The sequence below is a fragment of the Heterocephalus glaber genome, unplaced genomic scaffold (assembly GCF_053883595.1).
Source record: "Heterocephalus glaber isolate CG9 unplaced genomic scaffold, H.glaber_assembly_v1.0 deba00000621, whole genome shotgun sequence".
NCBI classification, from domain to species: domain Eukaryota; kingdom Metazoa; phylum Chordata; class Mammalia; order Rodentia; family Bathyergidae; genus Heterocephalus; species Heterocephalus glaber.
The window spans coordinates 23291910-23302656 of record NW_028258153.1 but is presented as its reverse complement, the minus strand read 5'-3'; the positions used below and the strand labels follow the sequence as shown (position 1 = coordinate 23302656).

The 10747-nt window shown below is 38.4% G+C and overlaps 1 pseudogene; it reads right to left on the bottom strand.

Moving 5' to 3' along the window:
- Nucleotides 1-1885: 1885 nt before the first annotated feature.
- On the bottom strand, nucleotides 1886-6441 carry LOC106008785 (protein SCAF11 pseudogene; annotated as a pseudogene).
- Nucleotides 6442-10747: the final 4306 nt, after the last annotated feature.

Sequence of the window (10747 nt, the reverse complement as noted above, 5' to 3'; positions counted from 1 at the left end):
AGAGATGACAATCATAAATATCTATGCACCAAACACTAGTTCACCCAACTATATAAAACAAATACTAATGGACATGAAAAGTCATATATGCACTAATACAATTGTAGTGGGGGACCTCAACACCCCACTGTCACAAATAGATAGATCAACTAGATTAAAAATAAGTAATGAAATACTAGAACTCAATTGAACACTTCAACAAATGAACTTCACAGATGTTTACAGAGTCTTCCACCCCACAAAATCAGAATACACATTCTTCTCAGCTGCACATGGGTCATTCTCCAAAATAGACCACATACTCACACATAGAACATGTTTAAGTAAGTGCAAAGAAATTGAAGTTATCCCCTGTATATTATCAGACCATAGTGTGATGAAATTGGAGATCCATAGCAAAAGAAACTCAAAAAATTTCATAAACATGTGGAAATTGAACAACACACTTCTGAATAACCAATGGGTCACAGAGGAAATTGAAGAAGAAATCAGACAGTTTCTTCAATTAAATGACATTGATAATACAACATATCGGAATCTATGGGACACAATGAAAGCAGTCTTACAAGGGAAATTCATAGCAGTGAATATGCATATTAGGAAAACAGAATGAGCCCAATTAAACAACCTGATGCTAAACCTCAGGCTTCTAGAAAAAGAAGAACAGGACAAGCTCAGAGCTCATACAAGGGAGGAAATTATAAAGATCGGAGGAGAAATCAATGCAATGGAGACTAAGAAAACGATACAAAAAAATGAATGAAGCCAAGAGTTGGTTCTTTGAAAGAATCAATAAAATCGATAAACCCTTAGCCAACCTTATCAGAAAAAGGAAAGAAAAGGCCCAAATCCATGCAATTAGGAATGAAAAGGGTGAAATTACAACAGACCCAGCAGAAATCCAGAGGATCCTCAATACCTACTTCCAGAACCTATACACCACTAAGATGGACAACACAGAAGAAATGGACAGATTCCTAGATACATATGAATTACCAAAGTTGAACGAAGAAGACCTAAAAATTCTGAACAACCCAATATCAATCAATGAAATTGAAAATGTAATTAAAAACTTATCAACTAAGAAAAGCCTGGGCCCTGATGGCTTCACTGCTGAATGCTACAAGACATTTAGAGAGGAACTGCTGCCACTACTGTTTAAACTTTAATGAAATTGAAAGGGAAGCAATACTCCCAAATTCATTCAGGGAAGCAAGCATCACCTTGATCCCCAAAGCAAAGAAAGACCCAACTGAAAAGGAGAACTATAGGCCAATCTCACTAATGAACATAGATGCAAAAATCCTTAATAAGATACTGGCAAACAGAATGCAGAAGATCATCAAGAAGATCGTACACACTGATCAAGTGGGATTCATCCCAGGTACACAGCGATGGTTCAACATACACATATCAATCAATGTAATACACTATATCAATAGAGCCAAGGACAAAAACCATATGATTATCTCCATAGACACAGAAAAAGCATTTGACAAAATCGAACACGCATTTATGATAAAAAAAAAAACCTACAAAAACTTGGAATAGATGGTCTCTACCTCAAACTGATAGAAGCCATCTATGAAAAACCAACAGCCAATATCATACTAAATGGTCAAAAACTGAAATCCTTCACACTAAAATCAGGAAGAAGACAAGGATGTCCACTATCACCACTCCTTTTTTAAAAAAAAAACCTTTTACTTTCTCTTGAATTTATTTATTTGAGGTGAGGGTGTGGATATGGAAGTTGCAGTGCAGAATTATATTTATTTAGAACAAAACAGCCTATCCTACATTAAAAAAAATAATTTTATCAAAACCGATTTCAGTCACAGTTATGCATGATTTTCTCCTGATGGTACATGTTGAAATTGCACTTCGCAGGTATCTTGATGATGTCCTTTATAGCATTCCTCATCTCAGCCTATGTTGTTTTCAGCAGACACAGGCTCCTCCACAGTTTTCTTTTGGCTCCCCTTCCATGAGTATTTGTATTTGTCTACATAGGCTTTAACCAGATTAGTCACTTTAGTAGAATTTACTTCTCCACTCTTACTATGACAAACTTTATCTACTGCTTTCCATACAATCTCCTTATATTTTTCCTTGGTGATATCTTTGTTTTGGTAAAATGGCTTAATCGCCAGTTTTACCTCCTGTGCTGCTTTTTCTTGAATTTGTAATTTCTTGTCTGTCTTCGAGCTATCTGCGCTGGCTTCCACTGTAATACTTACTTTGCTTTCTGCCAATTTTACAGCAGCATTAGAGGCTTTGCTGTGACTCGATGACGAAGTGTTACCAGAATTTGGTCCCTGAACTGTTCCTGTATTTCCTGGGGCTGCTGTCGGAGCAGACAAGACTGGTGTACTCATGTTATTACTTACATGAGAAGCATTAGGAATACCCTGCAGTTGCTTTCCATCTGGCTGTGCAGCTATGTAGTTGACTTGCTGGGAGGGTGGTGGTCGTGGCAGTGGCGGTAGTGGTGGCAATCCCTGAGTGACAGTGGGAGGAGCGGCTACCTGCATGAGAGGCACTCCTGTGTGCAGATGCACAGGCAGCTGAGGATGAATGTTATAGGGATGGCGCTGGATGTTCATCACAGGGGTGTGAACACCCACAGGATATGGGAAGATATTCATAGGCTGGTGCTGGGCATTCATTTGTTGTGGAATTACATTCACCTGTGGTTGCATCATATTTACAGGTAGCTGAGAACCATCAATTTGCTGGTTTGTTTGGTCTTTTAGGTTAGAATCCTGTTCAGTTGTTTCCTCTTGTCTCATCCATCCAGACTATTGACCTGAAGAATTCCTCCCTCACCGCGAGTAGTAATTTTGCACATCTGCTGGCAGGGTCTTTCTCACAGCCCAACTAGATGCAGATGTCCACCCTGACCTATCTGCTGGTGTATCAAATGAGAACTCTTGCTCACTTTTCTTTTTATAGGGTTGCTGTTCCATAAACTTGAAAGACTCATTCCCTGAACTATTTGAATTCCCTGAGAGGGGTTTTTGGTTCTGCCACCTATTTTCATTCTGACCTGTATAGGCAAGACCACCTCTGTAAGCACCTCTACCACGGTTACCTCTACCATGGTTAGACATCCAACCAGAACCAAAGTTTTTATTCCAAGAATTCCCTGAATTTTCATTTCTGTTTTCTTCCCAGTGGAAATCTTTTAACTTTTCTGGATTTCTGGTCCTTGGATCAGGCCCAGAGTTTATTTTTTCTGTTACCCAACTGGGACAGCCATTTCTATGTTTGTCAGCAGAATTTGGATCATCAGCATCTAGATCGCTGTCATTTTTTTTCCTTTTTTGAATTTTCATTCTGTTTCTCTGGATCATTCCTTCTGTACCGATCATTCCCTCGTGGACATCTCCAACCATCATTTGTCCATCTTTCCTTCCATCAAGGAGAGTAATTATCTCTTTCATTTCTACCAAATGATGAACTCTTACTTTTTGTCCTAGATCTCGATGGTGACCTAGACCGAGATCTGGATCAGGACCACCTTCTGGTTCTCCTATCTCTATCTCGATCTCTCCTCTGCCCATCTCTCTCACTTTCTCTCTCTCTCTGCCCTGGGACCTAGATTTTTCTCTTGAGGATGAATCTTCCAGTTTTGACTGAGATCTTCGGTTCTCTCTACACGTGTCTCTTCTTGGGGACGGTGAACTGGATCTTTTGCCTTCCTTAGTACTATCTCTTTTTGGAGACCGAGACTGAGAATGCCTCCTTTCTTTCGTGGTATCTTTTTTGGGGGACTGAGAACAAGATTTTCTCCATCCTCTAGCAGATTCTTGCTTAGGAGATGGTGATCGAGACTTCTGCCTTTCTTTTCCAGTTTCTCTTTTGGGAGATGGAGAGTGAGAGCGTTTCTTTGCTTGTACAGTGTCTTTGTTGGGACACCAAGTTGTAGATGGAGAATGAAATCTAGACCTTCGAGTACGAGGTTTTTTGGCCTTATCTACTGTATCTATTGGGTTTTCAGATGGCTGAGATACAGTTTCAACCTTCTCATTTGCAGGATAGGAAGATGGCATATTATTTTTAGAACTGTGTACCGCAGAATTTTCAATCAGTTGCTTAGAACCAGCATTTACAGATGATTCAATTTCAGATTCATTTTGGTCACTACAAAGTGAGTCACACTCCATAGGTATCATTTCATTGTTGTCCTCACTAAAATGCTTCTCAGTCTGTTCAATGTGCCTGTTAAGCAACTCTAGAGATCTGGGATGTTCAACTACAGATTCAGTCTTTTCTTCTAAAGACTCATCCATTTGGTGTTAAGATTTTTTAATAAATTATCTTCAGAGTCTCGAGTACTATTGAAATTTTCATTTTCTGCAGTTTCAAATGTTGCTGTTATTTCTGCATCTTCAGTTTCAGTATGTCCAAGGAACTGAATCTCTGAGGTCTCAACTGTTTTTCTGTCCACTGTTAGTATAACTTCACCCTCAGAAGATTCTAACTTGGGGCTGTCTACAAGCTCTTCTACTTTTATGACAGAATCCTGATGATCAATAATTCCCACTGCTGGATTTTCTATTACTTTTAGTTCATTAGCCACTAATTCTGCATTCTCAGGTATCTCATCTCGAAGACTAGATACAGGTTGGTGTACTTCAATTTCAGATCCTGAACATGTAAAAAAAATCACTTGGAGGATTTGTAGATGTAACTGCCTTTACCTCTGATTTTGAAGATTCCAGTATCTGGTCTTGACTTTCTAATGGATCACTTTCTTTTTCAAAAATATCTTTAGAAATTTCACTTTTTAAATTTAAAATGTCAGCCTCTACACCTGTATTCTCAGGTTTGTCTTCTTCCCCCTCTCTAACTAACACAGGAGGATCATCAATACAAGATCCAGAATATGAAGATTCTACTTTTTCCTCTACATCATGATTCTCCTTGCATTCATTTTCTTCTATTTGTTCACTGCAACTTTTCAAGCACTTAGCAGACTGATTTTCTACATCTGTCTGCACAGAAAAAAATGTTAGTACTTTCTTCTACATCTGATTGTTGCTCTTTCTCTAACACAGGTGGTGCATCGATTCTAGTGTTTCTTCCTCTACTGAATCACTAGATGATGATTTTTCAGGAGGAGGTACAGATCGCCAAAGTTTCTTTTTCAATACAGGTGGTTTTCTTCCTCTTCTTACAGACTTCCGTTTTGGAGCCTGTCTTGTTTACTTTTCTGATTCAGCTGGAGAGAAAATACTTACAGAAGGATTATTGTTACCTGGGGCATCACACCCAGAATTATTTGATGTTGGAGATATCGGAGATTGACTGACTGTCTCAGCTTTTGTGTTACTTGTCAATCTCCTTGTAGGAGTTGCTGCAGGTTTTCTTCTTGTTCCTATGGTATTTGAAGTACCAGAAGTTTGTTTCTTTTCTTCTCCTTCTTAGGTATGTGCTAATGCATGTCCCTTGCAAGGAGGATCAAAATTTTCTAAAGATACGGTACTTGTTGGGAAAATAGTTCTTGGCAACACATAAGAAATGAGAGGAAGAACTTCTGCTTCAACATTCCAAGGTGTAAAACCAATTCTTCCAATTCCAGCTAAAGAATCAGGAAACCATGACAATTCCAGTTCCTGTCTCTTCTGCCCAATCAAGGCACTGATTTCATTGACTTCTATAAATTCTGTACAGTAAGCTCTACAAGTAAAGGAATATTCTCCATTATGACTACCAGAAGAAAATATATTGGAGAAAAAATTTCTGAAGCAATAATTTGTGCACTGATTTGATCTTCGAGGCTTATCTATCTTTATTGCTGCATTTTTCTTTCCTCCTGTTTTATGATATGAAGAGTTTCTATGTATCGGTGTCAAGTCATAAAATCTTACACTTAACAGATCTTCTCTTATGGCCTTTTTTCTTAGGAAGCCTTCAGATCTTTCATGACAGGATAGCTGTTTCTTAAGAGAGATTTCATTTTTCTTTTGCATCTCTCAACTGTCTTTTTACTTGAACCTTAATACAACCGTCCAACGCACTGAATTTAAACACTGTCTGAAAAGGTTTTCGGTCAATAGGACATGAAGCCAGTGTCTCTGCCCATTTAAGAATACAGGTCATACAGAAGACATGATTACAACTTTCTGGAAAACCAACTTCTTTCTCTAATAGACAAGTAAGACATATTGGACATCTGTCTGCTTCGCTGTACAATAGACCAGTGGCAGCAGTATTATTTCTGCTTCCTTCACCTTCCGTATCTTCATACTCCTGATCTCCCATGTGTAAGGTACACACAGTTTTCTTCTTCATTTCTCCTTGAGAAAGCGTTTCCTCAGGCCGAGGTCTAGGCGCTCGCTCCGCTGGGGGTGGCCCCACCTCAGCAAGCTCGGGCTCCGTCACTCCAACGCCAAGTTCCGCAACATGGACTACCCCGTCCGCTCAGAGGTATCCAGAGACTCAGGAGCGGAGGGCCGGGTCTCAGCCAGCGGCCAAGCAGGGAGCCAACCCAAACTGCGCTGCTCCCCCTCCCCCGCCTTGACTGGCCTCCTCCCTCCCAGCCACACTCATCCCCCTCCCCCTCCTCAAGCGGCTCAGCCACGCCACCACAGGTCCGCGCTACGGTCTCTGGTTCAATATAGTTCTGGAAACATTAGCCACGGCAATTAGACAAGAGAAAGAAATAAAAGGAATAAAGCTAGGAAATGAAGAAGTCAAAGTGTCATTATTTGCAAATGACAGGATACTCTATATAGAAGACCCCAAGAACTCCACCAAAAGTCTTCTAGACTTAATAACCAAATTCAGTCGAGTAGCTGGTTACAAGGTCAACACACAAAAATCAACAGCTTTCCTCTACACAAATGACAGACTCACTGAGAGAGAAATAGGGCAAATAATTCCTTTCACAATAGCATCCAAAAAACTGAAATACCTAGGAATCAACCTAACGAAAGAAATCAAAGACCTCTTCTCTGAAAACTATGGCACTCTGAAAAGAGAGATTGAAAATGGTATCAGAAAATGGAAAGACATCCCCTGCTCCTGGGTAGGAAGGATTAATATAGTGAAAATGGCCATACTTCCAAAACTGCTATATAGATTCAATGCAATTCCAATTGAGATCCCAGCAGCATACTTCACTGACCTTGAGAAAACATTCCAAAAATTCATTTGGAACAAGAAGAGACCCAGAATAGCAAAAGCAATTCTAGGTAACAGACACATGGCAGGGGGTATCATAATCCCCAACCTGCAACTATACTACAAAGCTGCTGTGATAAAAACAGCATGGTACTGGCAAAGAAACAGACCTGAGGACCAGTGGAACAGATTAGAAGATGCAGAAACATCGCCAGATACACTCAGCCATCTCATCTTTGATAAGGAGCCAAACACCCTCACTGGAGGAAAGATATCCCCTTTAATAAGTGGTCCTGGAAAAATTGGGTTTCCACTTGCAAAGATTAAAACTAGACCTATATCTCTCGCCATGCACTAAATTAAAATTAAAATGGATTAAAGATTTAAATATTAAAATAGAAACTCTGAACCAGTTGGAATAGAGGTTAGGTAGAACCCTTGAAGACATCAGTGTAGGAAAAGATTTTATGAACAAAACCTCAGTTGTCCATGAACTAGCACAAACAATCAACAAGTGGGATCTCTTCTTATTAAAAAGCTTCTGCACAGCAAGAGAAACCACCAGCAGTGTGAAGAGACAACCCACAATGTGGGAAAATTCTTCACCTGCTTTTCCTCAGACAGAGGTCTACTATCACGAATCTATAAAGAACTTAGAAAGATCAGACCTCCCAAATTTAAAGACCCAATCCAAAAATGGGCATCTGAAATGAACAGATATTTCTCAGACAAAGAAGTAGAAATAGCAAATAAATACATGAAAAAATGTTCAACATCACTGGTCATTCGAGAGATGCAAATGAAAACAATGCTGAGATTCCACTTCACTCCAGAAAGAATGGCTGCTATCATGAAATCAACCAATAACAAATGCTGGCGGGGCTGTGGGGAAAGAGGAACCCTGCTCCACTGCTGGTGGGAGTGTCGACTGGTGCAACCACTGTGGAACTCAGTATGGAGATACCTCAAAGAACTAGGACTGGAAGTCCCATTTGACCCTGCTATTCCACTGCTAAGGATCTTCCCCAAAGAATTAAAAGAATCATACCACAGTAATATACGTGTGCCCATGTTCATAGCAGCACAGTTTGTGATAGCTAAAACTTGGAAACAGCCCAAATGTCCATCAACTGGAGACTGGATAAAGAAAATGTGGTTTTTTTATAAAATGGAGTACTACTCAGCCATAAAAAATGACAAATTAGAGACATTTATTAGTGGATGCACATTGAGGCAATACTCTTAAGTGAAATAAATAGGACACACATATATAAATACTGAATAGTTTCTCTGGTGTGAGAAACTGAAAGTGTAAATAAGGACTAAATGTATAATAGGTAATGTGAAATAGGAAGAAAAGGGGCAAAGGGGAAGGGCTAGGGGAAAGGATAGAAGGGAATAGGATTAATGTGAGAAAATGAAAAAATAGGAACAAAACCTTTGTAAATAGGGAGAAATGGAGGGGTTGAAGGGAGGGCTGGGCAAGGGTGAAAAATAAGAACCAAGAGAGACTGTGTAAAGGTGCAAATTTCCAATGATGAATGTCATTATCTTGTATACCTAAAATATACCAATGATTAGAATGAATAATCTATAATGCAAAATAGGAATAAAAGGTCCAAAGGGGTAGGGGTAGTTGGAGGGGCAGGGGAAAGGAAAGAAGGGAAAGGAAAAATGCTGAGAAATGGAAAAAATGGAAATAAAGTCTTTGTAAATAGGGCAGGGTGGAGGGGGTGAAGGGAGGGCTAGGAATGGGGAAAAAATAAGAACCAAGATGCATTATATAAAGGTACAATTCCCAATGAGAAATGTAAATGTGTTGTATACCTAAAATATACCAATAAAAGAATTTAACAACAACAAAAAAGAAACCACAAGAACTTCATAAACATATGCAAATTAAATAACATCCTCCTGAACAACCGATGAGTCACAGATGACATTAAAGTAGGAATCAGACAGTTTCTACAATTAAATTATAATGTCAATACAAAATATCAGAACTTACGGGATGCAATGAAAGCAGTCCAATGAAGGAAACTTATAATGGTGAATTCCCATATCAGGAAAACAGAGTGGGCTCAAATGAACAACCTAATGGTAAATCTCAAGCTTCTAGAAAAAGAAGAGCAAGTCAAGCCCTAGGTTCGTATGAGGGAGGAAATAATAGAAATCAGAACAGAAATTAATTCAATGGCGACTAAGAAATCAATACAAAGAATCAATGAATCGAAGAGTTGGTTCTTTGAAAGTTTAAATCAAATTGATAAACCCTTAGCCAACTTTATCAAAAAAAAGGAAAGAAAAAGCTCAGATCCATGCAATTAGAAATGGAAAGGATGAAATTACGACAGATCCAACAGAAATTCAGAGGATCATCAATACCTACTTTGAGAACCTGTATTCTAATAAGATGGAAAATGGACAGATATTAGAAATTACCAAACTGAATTACCAAAGCTGAACCAAGAAGATAGAAAAATTCTAAACAACTCAATATGAGTCAATGAAATTGAAAATGTAAGTAAAAATTTACCAACAAAGTAAAGCCCAAGTCCTGATGGCTTCACTGCTGAATTCTACAAGAAATTTAGAGAAGACCTAATACCATTACTTCCCAAACTCTTATAAAATTGAAAGGGAAGCAATACTCCCAAATTCATTCCTGGAAGCAAGCATTACCTTGCTTCCAAAAGTAGAGTAGGATCCAACAGAAAAAGAGAAGTGCAGGTCTATCTCTCTAATGAACATAGATGCAAAAATCCACAATAAGATACTGGTAAATAGAATGCAGCAAATTACACACCCTGAGCAAGTGGGATTAGGCTGCAGGGGTGGTACAACAAATGCAAATCAATAAATGTAATACATTATATTAGCAGAGTCAGGGACAAAAATCATATAGTCATCTCAACAGGTACAGAAAAAGTGTTCAACAAAGTTTAACACCCATCCATGATAAAAACCATACAGAAAATTGGAATACATGATCTTTATCACATCTATGAAAAACCAAAGCCAATGGGCAAACCCTGAAAACTTTCACTCTAAACTCAGTAACAAGACAAGGATGTCCACTATCACCACTCTTGTTCAATAGAGTTCTAGAATCATTAGCCACAGCAATAAAAGAGAAAGAAAGAAATGGAATAAGGATAGGAAATGAAGAAGTTAAATTGTCATTAATTGTGGATGACATAATACTGTACTTAAAGATCCCAAAAACTTCACCAAACGACTTCTAGACTTAATAACCAAATTCAGTAGATACAAGGTCAACACTCAAAAATCAATAGCCTTCCTGTACATGAATAAGAGACTCACTGATAGAGGAAATGGGGAAACAATACCTTCCACAATAGCATCTAAAAAAAAGAAATACCTAGAAATTGATCTAACAAAGGAATTAAAAGAACTCCACATTGAAAACTACAATACTCTCAAAAAAGACATCAAAGAAGATATCAGAAAATGGAAAGATATCCCTTGTTCTTGGGTAAGAAGAATGAATATAGTGAAAATGTCCATACTTCCAAAACTGTTATACATATTTAGTGCAATCCTGATCAAAATTCCAACAGAATAGCTTACAAAATTAGAGAAAACAATCCAAAAA